This window comes from Anolis carolinensis, chromosome 1 (genome assembly GCF_035594765.1).
Source record: "Anolis carolinensis isolate JA03-04 chromosome 1, rAnoCar3.1.pri, whole genome shotgun sequence".
NCBI classification, from domain to species: domain Eukaryota; kingdom Metazoa; phylum Chordata; class Lepidosauria; order Squamata; family Dactyloidae; genus Anolis; species Anolis carolinensis.
Window position 1 is genome coordinate 52,952,626 of NC_085841.1, and position 16,234 is coordinate 52,968,859.

The window sequence follows — 16,234 nt, forward strand, 5'->3', positions numbered from 1 at the left end:
CTCAGTGAAATTGAGTTTTTTCATTGAGAATTGTCAGGACCCAGGCTGCAGAACACCAATAACCATGCGCAGAGGCCAGACTCTATCTAATATCTTTATTAAAGAAATATATAAAAAAATAAAAACAAGTGAAGGATATAGTTCAGAAGCAGACCTTTCAGATAAGGTCAAATATAGTCCAGAAATGTATTGTCCAATACAAGATATTAGAGTTCAAAGTTTTAATCCACTTGACCGAAACACACACTTTGCCAAGCAATAGTGTGGGGAAATAACAGAGTCTTTAAAGTCCAATGAAGCTTGACAACAAGGCTGAATAAACTTGATTCTCGACTAGATCCTTGACTGGAGGCAAGATGAACATGAAGCATGAAACTTAGTCCGTGGTAAAAACATGAGACAAAGGCAAGGCTTGAAACTTGATCCGGGAAGCAAGGAACTGGGATTACGAAGTCCACACACGATCTCTCTCCTCAAGCTGATCAATTGACTCCGCAAAGTATCCCTGGGGCTAAGCACCTATATTGGGTCTCGTTTTCCCGCCAACAGAACTCTTTCCCTAGAGAACGAGAAGCGAAACCCAACTCTGTCCAAATGCATGACTCCATAGAATTTCCCAAGGGAAGCAGGCCTAATCAGCCATTTGTTTGGCAGCGATTCTCAGGCTTCTGCGATTAGCCTCCCTGACTCCCCTATCTTTGGTATAATTGTCCCTCCGGGAAAACGGGGGGGGGGGAGTTCTGTCCAATGCCTGTTTGGCTGGATTCTTGTGGGCAAATATCAACATCCTGCAGGTGAAGAGGCTCCGGCTCTGGCTGAACCGGCGAAAATCCCATGTTTTCCTCTTCGTCTGTCACAATAGTACTAGGAACAGGACTACAAGGCCCATGAGTCATCACAAGAATAGAAAATTCATATTTTTTCTGCAAGATATTAGCCAAGACAAATTACATCTTATATTTCTCTTATTTCTTATATTTCAATGGTATTTATTTATTTATGCCATTACTACCCTGCCTTTCTCAACCCTGGGGGGGGGGACTCAATTGGGCTTTACACAGACAACTATTTGATGCCTTAAAAACAGTGTACAATTCAAATGGACATTAAAATAATTATAAAATACATTTAAACTGTTAAAACATTTAAAACAATACATTCACAATTAATCACATAATCCACAAGCGTAATCTGGGTTGTTCCAAAAGTCATTGCACATCATTCCATATATGTCTATTTCACTAGTTCTCTGAAGGCTTGGTCACAAAGCCACATTTTCAGTCTCTTACGGAAGATCAGAAGGGAGGGGGCTGATCTAATATCCTTAGGGAGGGAATTCCACAGCCAAGGGACCACCACTAAGAAGGCCCTGTCTCTCGTCTCCACCAAATGCACCTATGAGGATGGCGGGACTAAGAGCAGGGCCTTCCCAGATGATTTTAAACTCTGAAATGGTTCATAGAGAGAGATCCGTTCAAACAGGTAAGCTGGACAAGAACCATTTAGGGTTTTATAGGCTAAAGTCAGGAATTTGAATTATGCTCAGTAGCAGATTGGCAGCCAGTGGAGCTGACATAACAGGGGGGTTGTATCAACTTGTATGCGCCCTGTATGCTGCTCTGGTGAGCAATCTGGCTGACACCGGTTGGACCATTTGAAGCTTCCAAGCAGTCTTCAAAGGCAACCCCACATAGAGCGCATTACAGTAGTCTATTTGGGATGTAGCCAGAGCATAGACTACCATGGCCAAGTCTGAATTCCCAAGGTACGGGCACAACTGGCGCACAAGTTTTAATTGTGCAAATGCTCCCCTGGCCACCACCGAAACCTGGGGTTCCAGGCTCAGTAAAGAGTTGAGGAGAACTCCCAAACCGCGAACCTGCATCTTTGGGTGGGGGGGGTGTAACCCCATCCAACACAGGCTGTAACCCTACATCCTATTTGGCCTTGCAACTGATCAGGAGTGCCTCTGTCTTGTCAGGACCCAATTTCAATTTGTTTGCCCTCATCCAGACTGTCACAGCTGCCAAGAACCAGTTCAGGACCTGAACAGCCTCCTTCGTAGCAGGTGGAAAGGAGTGATAGAGTTGAAGGTCATCTGGGTACAGATGACATCAAACTCCAAAACTCTGAATGATTTCTCCCAATGGCTTCATGTAGATGTTAAACAACATGGGAGACAGTATTGAGCCCTGTGGGACCCCACAGGACAATGGTTGTGGGGCCGAGCAGGTGTCTCCCAACAACACCTTCTGGGAGCGATCCTCCAGGAAAGACCGGAGCCAAATGGTATACTTGAAGCTAAACCTATGTAGTATGAACTTTTAGAATCAGAGTCTTTATAATCTTACTCTGAAATAATGGTATTTAATATTTTTGTCACTGGAGTGGTGAACCAACTTGGGTTTAGCATGATTATTAAAGGAGCTGTTTCAGGTGCTAGCCCCATTTTTGTCTACCACCTTTAAAGTTAAAGAATAAAAGAGATCCCTGGCCCACTACATAGAAACCACAATTATTTATTATTTATTTATTTACTACATTTATATACCGCTATTGTCCCCTAAGGGAACTCAAAGTGGTTTCCAACATTATAAAGGCAAAATTTAATGCCATACATACATGTGAAAACCAAAAGATAATGGCAAGACTATAACATATAACTATAAATTAATCTAACCAAATTAAAACATAAACATAAAATAACATTTAGACATAAAGCATAAAATAAAACATTGATAATACAATAACATTTATATTAGAACCCACCTATCAACAACATAATTTAGAAATAGTTACTAAAATCACGCCATCCAAAATCAAGCCATCATTGCTCTTAATTCAACCCTTTACGATTACCTTGTAATAAAAAAAATGTTCTACAAATGACACTGTTTTTGCTATTGACTATCTTGTAACATGATCCATGACTGAATTTACAAAAAAATAAATTGCTGAATGAATGTTTGAACATCATGCATTTAAAACAATCCATACACTGACATAAATGTTTTTATGATCCCTAGAGTAATATCAAATGGCATCACACAAGTTATGCTGTTTGTGACCAATTTCTCTTGCTTTCAGAAAATGGAAGAGTGAATGAAATGACAGAAGCTCTTGAACTCTAATTAGATTGAAATGGTTAAATTTTTATTGCTTGCTGAAACTTCCAGGGAAAATTCTGAATTACTTTCTGGAGTGCTGCATGGGGTGAACTGTTGTGTTGGATTATGTATGTTAATTATGTATGTTTTAACCTTGATTTTAGGAGGGAAGGGAGAGAGGAAGGAAGGGATGGAGGGAGAGAGGAAGATGTCCTATAGTTTTGAATGCATTTCACAGGCAAATAGTTTGTGTTTTATACCAGGCAGTCACACATATTTTAATAAGCAGATTATTAAAAAACTGAATTTATTTCTGCAAACACTTGCAACGTAATCTTTCACATGAACTTCATTTTTCCTTTCTTGTCAGCTAAATATGTCATAGTATCACTGTATTTCCATTTTGCAAAACGGAAATCTAGTGATCTTTCTAGGAAAATGGAGAAAAGATTAACTGCTTTAAGAAAAGGCAGTAAATTTAAGTGTTCCTTGTGGTTATGAATATATATGTTAGTAAGTGTTTCTCACAATTCTGAAAATAATTTAAGTGACTCAGCCTTTTATATAGAATAAGGCTATTTGGGCATGTGACCTGTATTTTTTACCTGAACTCTTAATTTTCTAAGGTTTAAAACAGAGGTCTTCCTCAACTCTTTTAGCCAAACACTAAAACCAAATGGAAGGAGAATCAAAGAATCATAGAATAGTAGAGTTGGAAGAGACCTCATGGGCCATCCAGTCCAACCCCCTGCCAAGAAGCAGGAAATTGCATTCAAAGCACCCCCAACAGATGGCCATACAGCCTCTGTTTAAAAGCTTCCAAAGAAGGAGCCTCCACCACAGCCCGGGGGAGAGAGTTCCACTGCCGAACAGCCCTCACAGTCAGGAAGTTCTTCCTGATGTTCAGGTGGAATCTCCTTTCCTGTAGTTTGAAGCCATTGTTCCGCGTCCTAGTCTGCAGGGCAGCAGAAAACAAGCTTGCTCCCTCCTCCCTATGACTTCCCCTCACATATTTGTACATGGCTATCATGTCTCCTCTCAGCCTTCTCTTCTGCAGGCTAAACATGTCCAGTTCTTTAAGCCTCTCCTCATAGGGCTTGTTCTCCAAAGCTTTGATCATTTTAGTCGCCCTCCTCTGGACACATTCCAGCTTGTCAACATCTCCCTTCAACTGCGGTGCCCAGAATTGGACACAGTATTCCAGGTGTGGTCTTACCAAGGCAGAGTAGAGGGGGAGCATGACTTCCCTGGATCTAGACGCTATACCCCTATTGATGCAGGCCAGAATCCCATTGGCTTTCTTAGCAGCTGCATCACATTGCTGGCTCATGTTTAACTTGTTGTCCCAGGACAAGATCTTTTTCACATGTATTGCTGTCTAGCCAGGCGTCCCCCATTCTGTATCTTTGCATTCCATTTTTTCTGCCGAAGTGAAGTATCTTGCATTTATCCCTGTTGAACTTCATTTTGTTAGTTTCGGCCCATCTCTCTAGTCTGTCAAGATCGTTTTGAATTCTGCTCCTTTCTTCTGGAGTGTTGGCTATCCCTCCCAGTTTGGTGTCATCTGCAAACTTGATGATCGTGCCTTCTAACCCTTCGTCTAAGTCGTTAATAAAGATGTTAAAGAGAACCAGGCCCAGGACGGAGCCCTGCGGCACTCCACTCGTGACTTCTTTCCAAGATGAAGACGACGCATTGGTGAGCACCCTTTGGGAATAAAGCTATGAAGATCAGTTAAAAAGCGAGAAGATAGAGTGCAAGACAAGTAGCATTTAGAATCAAGAAGAGTGAGATGAAATTTGTGAACAGGGAGAGTACATAAGAGGAAAAAAGATGGATCTCCAGAAGCAGGCATGTAGCTGGGGGGGGGGGGGGCTTGAGGGGCTTCAGCCCCCCCCCCCGAAATTCTCAGGGTGGTCCACGAGAAGGCCTTATATTTATTATTTAAACTGTTATGTTTATTCATATCATGATCTGATCACCATGCTCAATAAATCCCATACGTATGGGGGTATTGGGATAACGATACAAAAGGTTTGCTAGAGCAAATCCTCTCTCACTCAAGCTCAGCCCCCGCCCCCCCCGAACCAAAATCCCAGCCCCTCCCGAACCAAAATCTACGGGCCTGTCCAGAAGGTACCACATAACAAAGTTGGGCAACTTTGATATGCAAAGGAACAAATTTCCTTCTCCAGCATTCAATAGGATGCAATCATTTCTACGTGCACTGAAAAGCACCATAATAAAAATGAGGAATTTCTAGCCACCCCACAACCTCTGGGTTGTCAGAGTGGTTTGCAAACTTTAATTTGACAGTTCCCTGTCCTTGGTCTTGTAAACTAAATGATAGGACACACAAGGTAAGGGAAATGGTGTGTGGGAGGGATTAAGTCCAGCAGATGCTGCTTCTTCTCTTTCTCTGAGGCCAGGGAAGTGGCAGTTGAGATGCAAGGAGAGCCTTTCATCTGCTTTGAGGTTTAGGTATGATAGTATGGTAGACATACAGTATGAATGGTCAAGTTTGGAGTGCTGCATGGGCCTTCAATTGGAACCTAAAGGTTTTTAAACTTTTAATTTTTTTTCTCTCCTCATGGCTTGAAGTGGGCTACAGCATTGCTAAAACACATAATCATTTAAAAACACTTTGTAGAATACACATATTAAAGCAAATTTCCATATAATACATGTTAAAATACACAAAACAAAAATTAGACATACAATGGAAGTTTAAATTTCATCATTAAAACTGTCTGGATAGGCCTACTGGAAGAGATAGGTTTTCACTTGTGTCTTAAATTCAATGGGGTAAAGGTGATAGCTGTCAGGCCATTTTATGCCTCACCCATGTTTATTTTTAATAAGGAAATCAACAGAACTTCACTTCCATTCCAGGACTTCCTGTGCCCTTGAAGCCTTTGCTAAAGGCTCCATACCCTGAAAAACTGAAAAAGGCAAAAATCACATAGAATTGCTAAATTTTCTCTCCATCATCCAATGAAAAAAAATAGAAAACAAAGTCTTTCAAACCTTGAAATGAAACATGGAAATGACTTATGGTTTCAGACAATGCATCTTGCCACAAGTGTATAGAGGTCAAAACCGGCCTGTGCATTGGATCTACACTGCTATTTAATGCAGTTTGAGAATGCAGATTAACTGCATTGAATTATATTACATAGCAGTGTAGATCCAGCTCCAAATTCAGTTACAAGATTGAGGTGAAAGTATGTTTCCTTTGGGCAGCTATTCCCAAGTCAACAGACTTTATGCTGAAAGAGTGGGAGATGCTGTTGAGAAGGTAATGGGATTCTATGTCAAAGCCTAGTGAAACAGGCCAAATAAAGTTCTATACCAGAACTTAAGCATTAATACAAATGTCTGACTCGTTTTTGTAATTGTTGGTAGACTGGAAACTCTATCCCCTTGATTTTAACATTACTTAATTTTTGTGTTAATTGTTGAATTTTGAAGAAACAAGAAAATGGACAGAATGGAATATATTTGTCAACAAATGGTCCCTATATGGCTTATTTTGTTTCTGACTCATATAATGGATCCAAATATGCTTTTTACAGATGAGCATGGATTCAAGCTCTGATCTTTCACTGTCCTAGTCCAACACTCAAACCACTACAACACATCTCCCCAATGCATGAAAACATCTGAAAATCTTCTGACTCACCCTCCCCACAGCACAATTACATCTACCTCTATTTTCCTCAATGAAATCTTTCAAAATGGCATATTAAAGAGATATGACATTTTGGGAGGCACTATAGAAGGAAAGTATTCCAGTTTGCTGAAACCTACAGAAGGGCTCTGTAGAGAACTGACTCCTGACACCCACACATTTGATCTTGCAAATGTACAATTGGGACCTGTGTCAGCTCACCACAGCCGCTCCTGAATGAACACACAAGACTCTCTGTGATATCACCAGAAACTTTTACTGTAGGAAACATGAACATCAGAAAAGCCAAGAATGGGAGGCTCCGGCCAACCCTCCTTTATATACCCTCCCCCTCATTTGAACAGTCTCTTCCCGCTCAGTAAAACCCCGCGCAAATTCCCCGCCAAGTCCATCAGCCGTTTCTCCTCCGAGTCCTGGGACGCAGGTGTCTTATCAATGTCAGTGACCCTGAAACTCAGAGCCACATCCAGGCTCTAGTAGCAGGGTTCTGACATGGCGTCCTCCTCCCCTTCGTCCTGGAAGGAAAAGATTAAACACAACTATTGTTCTCCGCTGTCCAGAGTTCCTTTATACTTTTTTAACAGGCTGCAATGGAATACCGGGTGTACCTTTCCTAGGTCCTTTGGTAGCCTCAGCTCATAGGTCACTTCGTTTATTCTTTTTGCTACCCTGAATGGCCCTATATAGCGTGGAGCCAATTTCTTGGATGGGAACCCCAATTTCAGGTTTTTTGTGCTCAGCCAAACCAGATCTCCTTCGCCCAATTTGTCCCCCTCTCGGCGCCTACGATCCGCAAAGAGCTTGTACTTCTTTTGTGTTTCCCGCAATGCCTCTACCACGGTTCGCCACCCTTGCTTGATTTTGGCCGGCCATTCCTCGTCGGTCTGGCCCTCCCCTTCCTTCCACTCGGGTAGCCTGGGGAAAGGTGCCACCTCCTGTCCGTATACTATTTCGAATGGGGCACGACCTGTGGCCGAATGTACGGCCCCGTTAAAAGCCATCTCAGCAAACGGAAGAAGGTCCGCCCAATCATCCTGTCTATAATTGGTGTACATCCTTAAGAATTGGCACAGTGTCTGTTGGGTACGTTCGACCCCCCCGTTGGTCGCGGGATGAAAGGCCGAGCTCAGGTTCCTTTCTGCTCCTAACAGCTGTAAGAATTTTCCCCAAAATTTTGCAGTAAATTGGACTCCCCGGTCACTAATTATCTTGTCGGGACACCCATGTAGGCGATATACGTGCTTCACATACAAATCAGCAAGTTTTTCAGCTGAAGGAAGTTTTGGCAGAGCCACAAAGTGTGCCTGTTTTGAGAATAAGTCCAATATTGTCCAAATGTATCTGTGGCCTCTGCTGGGGGGTAGTTCGCCTACAAAATCCATGGCTACGCATTCCCATGGCCTCATGGGCTCTACCACCTTCTGCAATAGCCCCTGGGGCTTCCCCGGTGGTGTTTTTCCCTCTGCGCATAATTCACACTGCGTGACGTACCCCCTGGCGTCTTTCCTCATTCCGGGCCACCAGCATTGTTTGGCCAACAGTTTAATAGTCCTGGTGGGGCCTAGATGACCCGCACCCTTGTTATCATGGTACTTCCTTAACATTTCTCGTCTTAAACATTCAGGAATATACAATTTCTTATTTACAAACACCAAATCCCCACACAATTCTCCCTTTTCTTTGTTTGTTTGTAACCATTTGTCCATTCCATACGCTCGCTTCAACTCTTCCTCCCATATTTCTCCTCCCCCCGTGGAAATGGCAGTACGTTTGTTTTCTTTGGCCGCTTGTGCTCGAGTTAGTACTGCCAGGCCCCATTGCTTATCAAGAAAAATACTCCCTTCAGATTCCTGAATTCCTCCCCCGTGCTGAGGCATCCGAGAGAGAGCGTCAGCGAGTATATTATGTTTCCCCTGGAAGAATCTGAGTCTGAAATCAAAACGGCTGAAATATTGGGCCCATCTAATTTGCTTCGCTGATAGTTTACGAGGGGATCTTAGATACTGTAAATTTCTATGGTCAGTCCACACCTCAAACGGTGTTCCACTTCCTTCCAGGAAGTGTCTCCAGCACTCTAGTGCTTTTAGAATCGCTAAGGCTTCTCTCTCCCAAATCGGCCAGTTTTTTTCGGTATCACTAAACTTTTTTGATAGATAGCCACATGGCTTCAGGTTCCCCCCCTCGTCTTTCTGTAGCAGAACTGCCCCATATGCCCGGTCTGACGCATCGCAATGTAATACAAAGGCTTTAGACATATCAGGGTGCTGTAGGACAGGCTCCTCCGTAAAACGCTTTTTAAGGGCTTCGAAAGCTTCCTGGCATTCTATTGTCCAGGTCAGTTTGGCCCCTGGGGCCTTCACTTTGGCTGTTTCTCCCCTACCTTTAGTCTTTAACAAATCCGTTAGTGGCAAAGTGAGGCGCGCAAAGTCCTTGATAAATGTTCTATAGAAGTTTGCGAACCCTAGGAAGGATTGCAGCTGCTTCCGCGTTTTGGGGGCTTCCCACCCCCTCACGTCTTCTACCTTCGCAGGGTCCATCGCCACTCCCTGGGAGGAAATCCTATACCCCAGAAAGTCTATCTGGTCTTTATTGAACTCGCACTTGGCAAGCTTCGCATACAGTTTTGCTTCTCTCAACTTTTGCAGGACTTCCCTGACTAGTTCTACGTGTTGCTCCTTAGTCCGAGATACTAACAATATGTCATCTAAAAAAACAAAGACTCCCTTGTACAACAATGGATGCAACACTTCGTTGATTAATTGCATGAACGCGGCGCCTCCGCCGCACAAACCGAAAGGGAGCACACGATAATTGAATAATCCGAATGCACAGGAGAAGGCCGTCTTCCACCTGTCCTCTGGTTTAATCTGCAATTTATGGTATGCTTCAATTAAGTCCAATTTAGTGAATATCTGTCCCTCCGATAATTGGGCGATCAAGTCCTTCACTAAAGGTAGGGGGTATTTATTTCCAGAACTGATTGCATTCAGGCCCCTGTAGTCAATGCAGAGCCTCAGCGTTTGGTCCTTTTTGCGCCTGAACAACACAGGCGCCCCTAGAGGGGAATTTGAAGGCTCTATGAAACCCCTCGCTAGGTTTTTATCAATGTATTTTCTCAGTTCCTCCTTTTCCCTAGCCGACATTGGGTATATTTTTGCCTTAGGAAGCTCTGCTCCTGGGACTAGCTCTATCTTCACTTCAACTCTCCGCTTCGGTGGGAAACTGTCTGCTTCCTTCTCATCAAATACGTCCACAAAATCCCGATACTCTGGGGGTAATTTATCTGCCAGTTCTGCTATCCTGATAGAGTCTTCCTCCCCCCTTTTCCCCGGCTCTCTCTCCACTTCCTGGCTCCCTTCTTCCAACTTCATCCTGAAGATCATGCTCTTATCCTCCCAGTTGATTTGCGGGTTGGCCTGCCCCAGCCATGGCATGCCTAGTATAACATTATAGCTGGCTATTTGTGATATCACAAATGACACCTTTCCTTCCCAACTCCCTATCTTACACTTTACATCTTCGGCACTGTACTTAGCTAATGATCCCGATGCTGTGGATCCGTCCAACTGCGAAAAAGCTATTGGGGATTCTAGGTTCGTTCTTTCGCATCCCAATCCCTCGGCTAATTCAGGGGAGATGATGTTCCTGGAACATCCACAATCCACAAATGCTTTGCAGGTTGCTTGTTTGCTGCCACTTTCCAGCTGAATGGGGACCACTATCATGGCTTTGTCCTGACTTACCAACCCCCCCGAGTGGTGCCTCATCGGTGGTTCTTCCTCGGCGCGTTTTCCTGCCACGGCTCTTGGTTTGGGCGGGCCTCCGCCTTCCCCTTTTCTCTGCCAGCACTCGGCAGCCCTGTGGCCCAAACGGCCGCACACGAAGCAGCCCCTCCTGCTGGTGCTCACGTTCCCTGGCGGCTCCGTTCTCCTCCCGGCTGGGGTTGATCCCTCCTTCCGGCTCCCCTCTTTCATCTGCGGCCGCTGCTGTAGCCCTCCTCGGTGCCTCCTCGCCTGGGCCAGCGATGTCTCGACGCGCCCCGCCAGCTGAATCCATCCGCGCAGTGTGTCAGGCTCATCACGATGCACCGCCCAGGAGAGGATCTCCCGCCTGAGCCCCTCTTTGAAGAGTTCTATCTTTGTCACTGCAGACCATTCCGGCACCTTTTCAGCGAGGCATTGGAACTCCTCCGCATACTCAGATACCGATCTCTGCCCCTGGGAGACGGTCTTCAACTCCTCCCTCGCCCGGATCTGCTCCAGTGGATCTCGGAAACGGGTCTCCAGGGCCCCCATAAAGCGTCGGAGTGACCCCAGACATGGGTCGCGCCGCGCGTGTAGTTGAACGTACCAGCTGGCCGCTCCCCTCTTCAACACTGCACCAATGGCCCGTACCCGGCTGGATTCCGTTCTGAAAGTGTGGGCATTGTCCTCCATATAGCCCCTCACCGTGGTCAGGAAAAAATCCAGTTCAGAGGACTCTCCCCCAAACTCGATCCTTAGTTCCTCTCGTCTCGGTAGGGGTCCCTGTGGTGGCAATCCCCAATCCTCCGCCCGTCGCAAGCCCCCTTGCGGGCCAGTGGGCCCCGCTGCTGCTTCCCTTTGTCCTGTGCCACGCCCGGCATTCGCCAGGGGCACCAGGGTCTCAGTTGGGAGCGTAGCCGGGATTCTCGGAGGCTTTTCCCCTTCGTCGTCACTCTCCTCCACCCGCGTCAGGCTCGTTTGGATCTTGGGCCGGGCACCGGGCTCCTTTCGCATTTCCCTTCCCTTCGGTGCTGGGAGGTCTGCAAAGCCCTGGCTGCTTCCCATGCTCACGTCCCACATTGAGCTAGCCCGGAGTTCCCTTCCTCGCTCCGGCTCCGCCAAAACCGCCAGGCGCTCCATCGCCCTCGACATCACTGCCAGGGTGGTCTCCATCGCCGACATCCTCTCCTCCAGAAACACCATCTTTTGCGGGCCTGGGGAAGGTGAACCTTCCTCTCCTCCGGTGCTATCTCCCCGCACCACTCCGCGCCTCTGGGTTACCCCATTTGGCTGGGCATAAGCGGTGGATGACGCCAGGGCCGCCAGCTGGTGGAACTCAGCGTCCGTCTCGGGAGTGGCCCTTTCCGACCTTCCTCCTCCGGCGCCCAAGAGCTCTTCATCCTCCACTTGCATGTTACACCTCACCGCTACAGCGGGATGGTGTCCGTATTCTTGGCTTAGTGTCAGCTCACCACAGCCGCTCCTGAATGAACACACAAGACTCTCTGTGATATCACCAGAAACTTTTACTGTAGGAAACATGAACATCAGAAAAGCCAAGAATGGGAGGCTCCGGCCAACCCTCCTTTATATACCCTCCCCCTCATTTGAACAGTCTCTTCCCGCTCAGTAAAACCCCGCGCAAATTCCCCGCCAAGTCCATCAGCCGTTTCTCCTCCGAGTCCTGGGACGCAGGTGTCTTATCAATGTCAGTGACCCTGAAACTCAGAGCCACATCCAGGCTCTAGTAGCAGGGTTCTGACAGACCTGGGTCAGTATATTTGCTTCTATGTGCTTGCATATGACCTTAGTAATATTTAATCCATCAGTAATTAATGGCACCACGTACAACCTATTCTTTGGGCATGATTCTGAAATACTCTCACACATGGTCTATTATACTTCATCATGTTGACCTCAAGTTGATCTTTCTGTGGAGGGAGGCACAATTTTTCTTTAAAGAAGAAACTCTTGAGCATATTACCCAGTTACAGTTTTCAATACTGCCCCATTTCATAGTTAGGATTTGGCTGCAGATCTTGAGCAAGGAGGAAATGACATATGGATACATTAAGAGTGTGAATTAAATGAAGCAGTGCTTGAGAGTGAGACATATTTCAAGGGAAGTTAAAAACTCACATATCCTGGCATAAAATGGGATCCCACTTGCTGAGTAGGCTTCTCAAACCAGAAGAAAAGAGGCATTTTCCAGCACTGGAGGATCATTCAGTCAGTAAATTTTTTTAGAAAATGAATCCTTTTTTTCCAACCCAGCAAAAAAGTGAGGAGTTGAACTTAAATGTAACAAGTATATGCACTACACCAAAGAAAGATTTACTTGAGGTATTGATAATTTTGCCAGAAAATAATCAAAAGCAGAAAATAAGAGGATTAACAGAGAGTCTAGAATAGTGTGAAATAGCTGTAGAAAAATCTACCTAAAATGCACTCAGCATCTTTCTGATGCAATACATTTTTTTATCCCACTCTTCGTACATGAGATGAAGTGTACATGATTCATCACCTCAGTTTTATCTTCATAACATCCTTATCAGTCAGATTAGGATCAGAAAGATTTTCAGCAAGCAAAGCAAAGCAAAGCCAAAAGGGCTGCCATTCCTCTTTATATTAATGGCCTCTCGTCATTAGGGGAGGGAAGCAGCAGAGTGAAAGCAGGTTAAACAACATACCCATACTTTAGGGCCTTATCGTACAAGACAAAATATGCCCTAGAAGCTTGGAAACAAGATACAAACTTTAACGAGAATCTAGTCAGGTCCTGGATTGACAAAATCCAAAAAAATTAAAAACCTAAGGTTCAAAGAAACACAACGGAAAATAATTTCAAAATGGTATAGGACCCCCTTACAATTGGCACACATTATGGAAAACATCTCTAATAAATGCTGGCAGAAGTGCAGGGAGATTGGTACATTTTCTCATATGTGGTGGGATTGCATTGAAATCAGGGAAATAATGGAGGAAATAATAGGGCAAAATTATATTGGAATAAAGCCCAATTTCTGTCCCTCACTATTGAGATAAAGTAGGGGAATAATGAATTGACAGAAATACTTAAATTTATGATATCTGCCATACATCCCATAGTCACCTGAATTTGGAAAGACAAAACAAACCTGGTGGTCTTACCTCTCTGAATATTTATTTAATGACTTTATTGATCAAAAGAAAAATAAATATCTGAACAGTGATTCCAAACAAGACTGGAAGAGGAAATGGTATTGTTTAATCAACAAAACAGAGGGAAATGATAGGTGTAGAATTTTGAATCAGGCCATCTAAACAATTAAATCAATGTATTAAAACAAGCTGACCCAGATGGGGGGTGGGTAGAGGGGAGGAGAGGAAGGGGAGATTTACAGGGAAACTAATTGATCTATATCGAAGTACAAATTGAACATGTAACTTAGTCACAAAACTGCAAATAGTCATCTATATTGATTTATAGAATGTCAAGATTTGTACTGTAATGCATTGTTATCTGTATGATTTTCAGAAATAAAACCATTAAAATTGAGTCAAGCCATCCAGAGCTGTGAGCGACACTGAGAATTTAAAGCACCAATCTGTCTCACTCAGAAACCTGCTCACAACAGAAAAGCCCAGCTTGGCTAAAATACCAGTCATGACTTTCTTCTGCTCCGATTGCCTCTCCACACTCTGTGTATAGCCGAAAGAAACAGAAAGTAGTTGCAGCCAGAAAAAAATGGCACCAGAGGCTGTACCCGTTACAGCTGGCTGAAACAGGCAGGGCCTCTTTGTAAAAACGAAAATGTGCAAAACTCTAGAAGGAATCTGTATTTCCCATGTAAAACAAGAAGATAATCTTTATATATTTACAAAAGCAATAACTGTATTTGCTAAGGTGTGAAAAAGCCATCAAAAGCTAAATAAGAAGGAGCTGTTAAAATGAGAATAGTTTGAGTTGGTAAAACCGACTGTTTTAATGAGCAATCTACAAAAATGTAAACTACAGGACAGAAGTGGGTGGAACGAGCTACTTCGCAGAGAAGTTGGGATTAGAGCTGCAAGAAATGAGTTTATGATGATGTAAGTAGTACGTATGGTATAAAGCCAGGACAACAACATCTTTTTCTGTTGTGATGTATTTGTAGATCTTTGTCCTTTTAAAATACAAAATCTTTGGCTTTACATTTTAATTTCATAATGAGTAATATAAGATGTTTCCTCTACAAGCAAATGTTGGTATTATTTTTTAGAACTTTTAGACCTCTCAAGTATGTACTTTGAATTGTCTTATTAGCCTGAACAAAGGATTTTGTCAAGTTCATAAATATTTCTGATGACAGATGTCATCCCTTTTTAGATAGACCATCCATGCTTTTTCTTGATAAAATGTGTATAAGATGATTATAGAGGTTCAGGACGAAGACTATGTTTAGAAGGAAATATCATTTTTAAGTTTTAATGAATGAATACTGTGAATGAAGACAGAGTATGATAGATTTTCAAGCAACTTGCATAGAACTTGTGAAATGAAGGATAAAAAATGCCAAACTTGGAAAGTTAATGTGTTGTCAAAGGCTTTCATGGCTAGAATCACTGGGTGTTGTGAGTGTTTTGGGCTGTATGGCCATGTTTCAGTAGCATTCACCTGCATCTGTGGCAAGTCTGGTGAGTCTGTATATTGTGTGTAGGTTGTGTTTCTTCATCAGTGTCCCTATTGTTCCCTTGATGTATGGCGAGAATCAAGCTTGCTGATTGCAACATTCACACTTGCTTCAAAGAGACCAGGCTTCCTTCTACCACACTGGACATTCCACAAATATATACACTCTACTTGCCTCATTTCCAACAGACCTCTGAACAAACCACTAAGGATGCTTGTCACAGATGCAGGCAAAACATCACAAAAGAATGCTTCTGGAACATGGCCATACGGCCCAAAAAAATCACAACAACCCACTTGGAAAGTTACTTTGTGAAAACAATCAATTCCTATTATCCATTAATGTGTTTTAAAGGTAATTTATTATGCCGCACATTACTTTTCATTTGTTTCTTGTTATATCAGAAAGGAGAGGAAAAAACAATGCTTAAAACCCTGAAAACTACTTTAAAATGACAAAATGTCATTTTTAGTATGTAAAAAGGAGATCACTAAAGGATATCACTAAAAGTGATAACTATCAGTGTCTTCTGGTGACTTCAAAGTGTTTCTCACATACAGGCAGAGAAGCACAGAAGTTATAAGGACATGAATTCCTCTTTACAATTGCTACATGCTAGCTCCATCCCTCCTGTTGCTACAGTCCAGATATTTTATATATGGCTTCATTAGTCCGGGAAACACAGCATCTGCTATGCTGTCACTCAAATGTCCATGTTATATTCATTTAAGCCCTCCATTAAACTTCAGAGTACATAATAGGGAGTACATAACCCCTGAGCAATACAGTGGATAATGTGGATAGGATGGAAGACAGTAGCTGGATCTGCTAATCACATTTGTTATTTTTGGACATTTGGAGTACTGAGTGGGACCTTGAAAAGCATCAGATCAGGATATGGATATGAGGTAAAAATAATTATATCTCATAGTTTAAGCAGTGATAGGGAGTAGTCTAGGGAGTTTTTATTCTAGTCAAGACCCTCGCCTTCTGTTTCACTTCATACCTTGGACTATCTTGGAGTTAATCCTGCACTCTAGT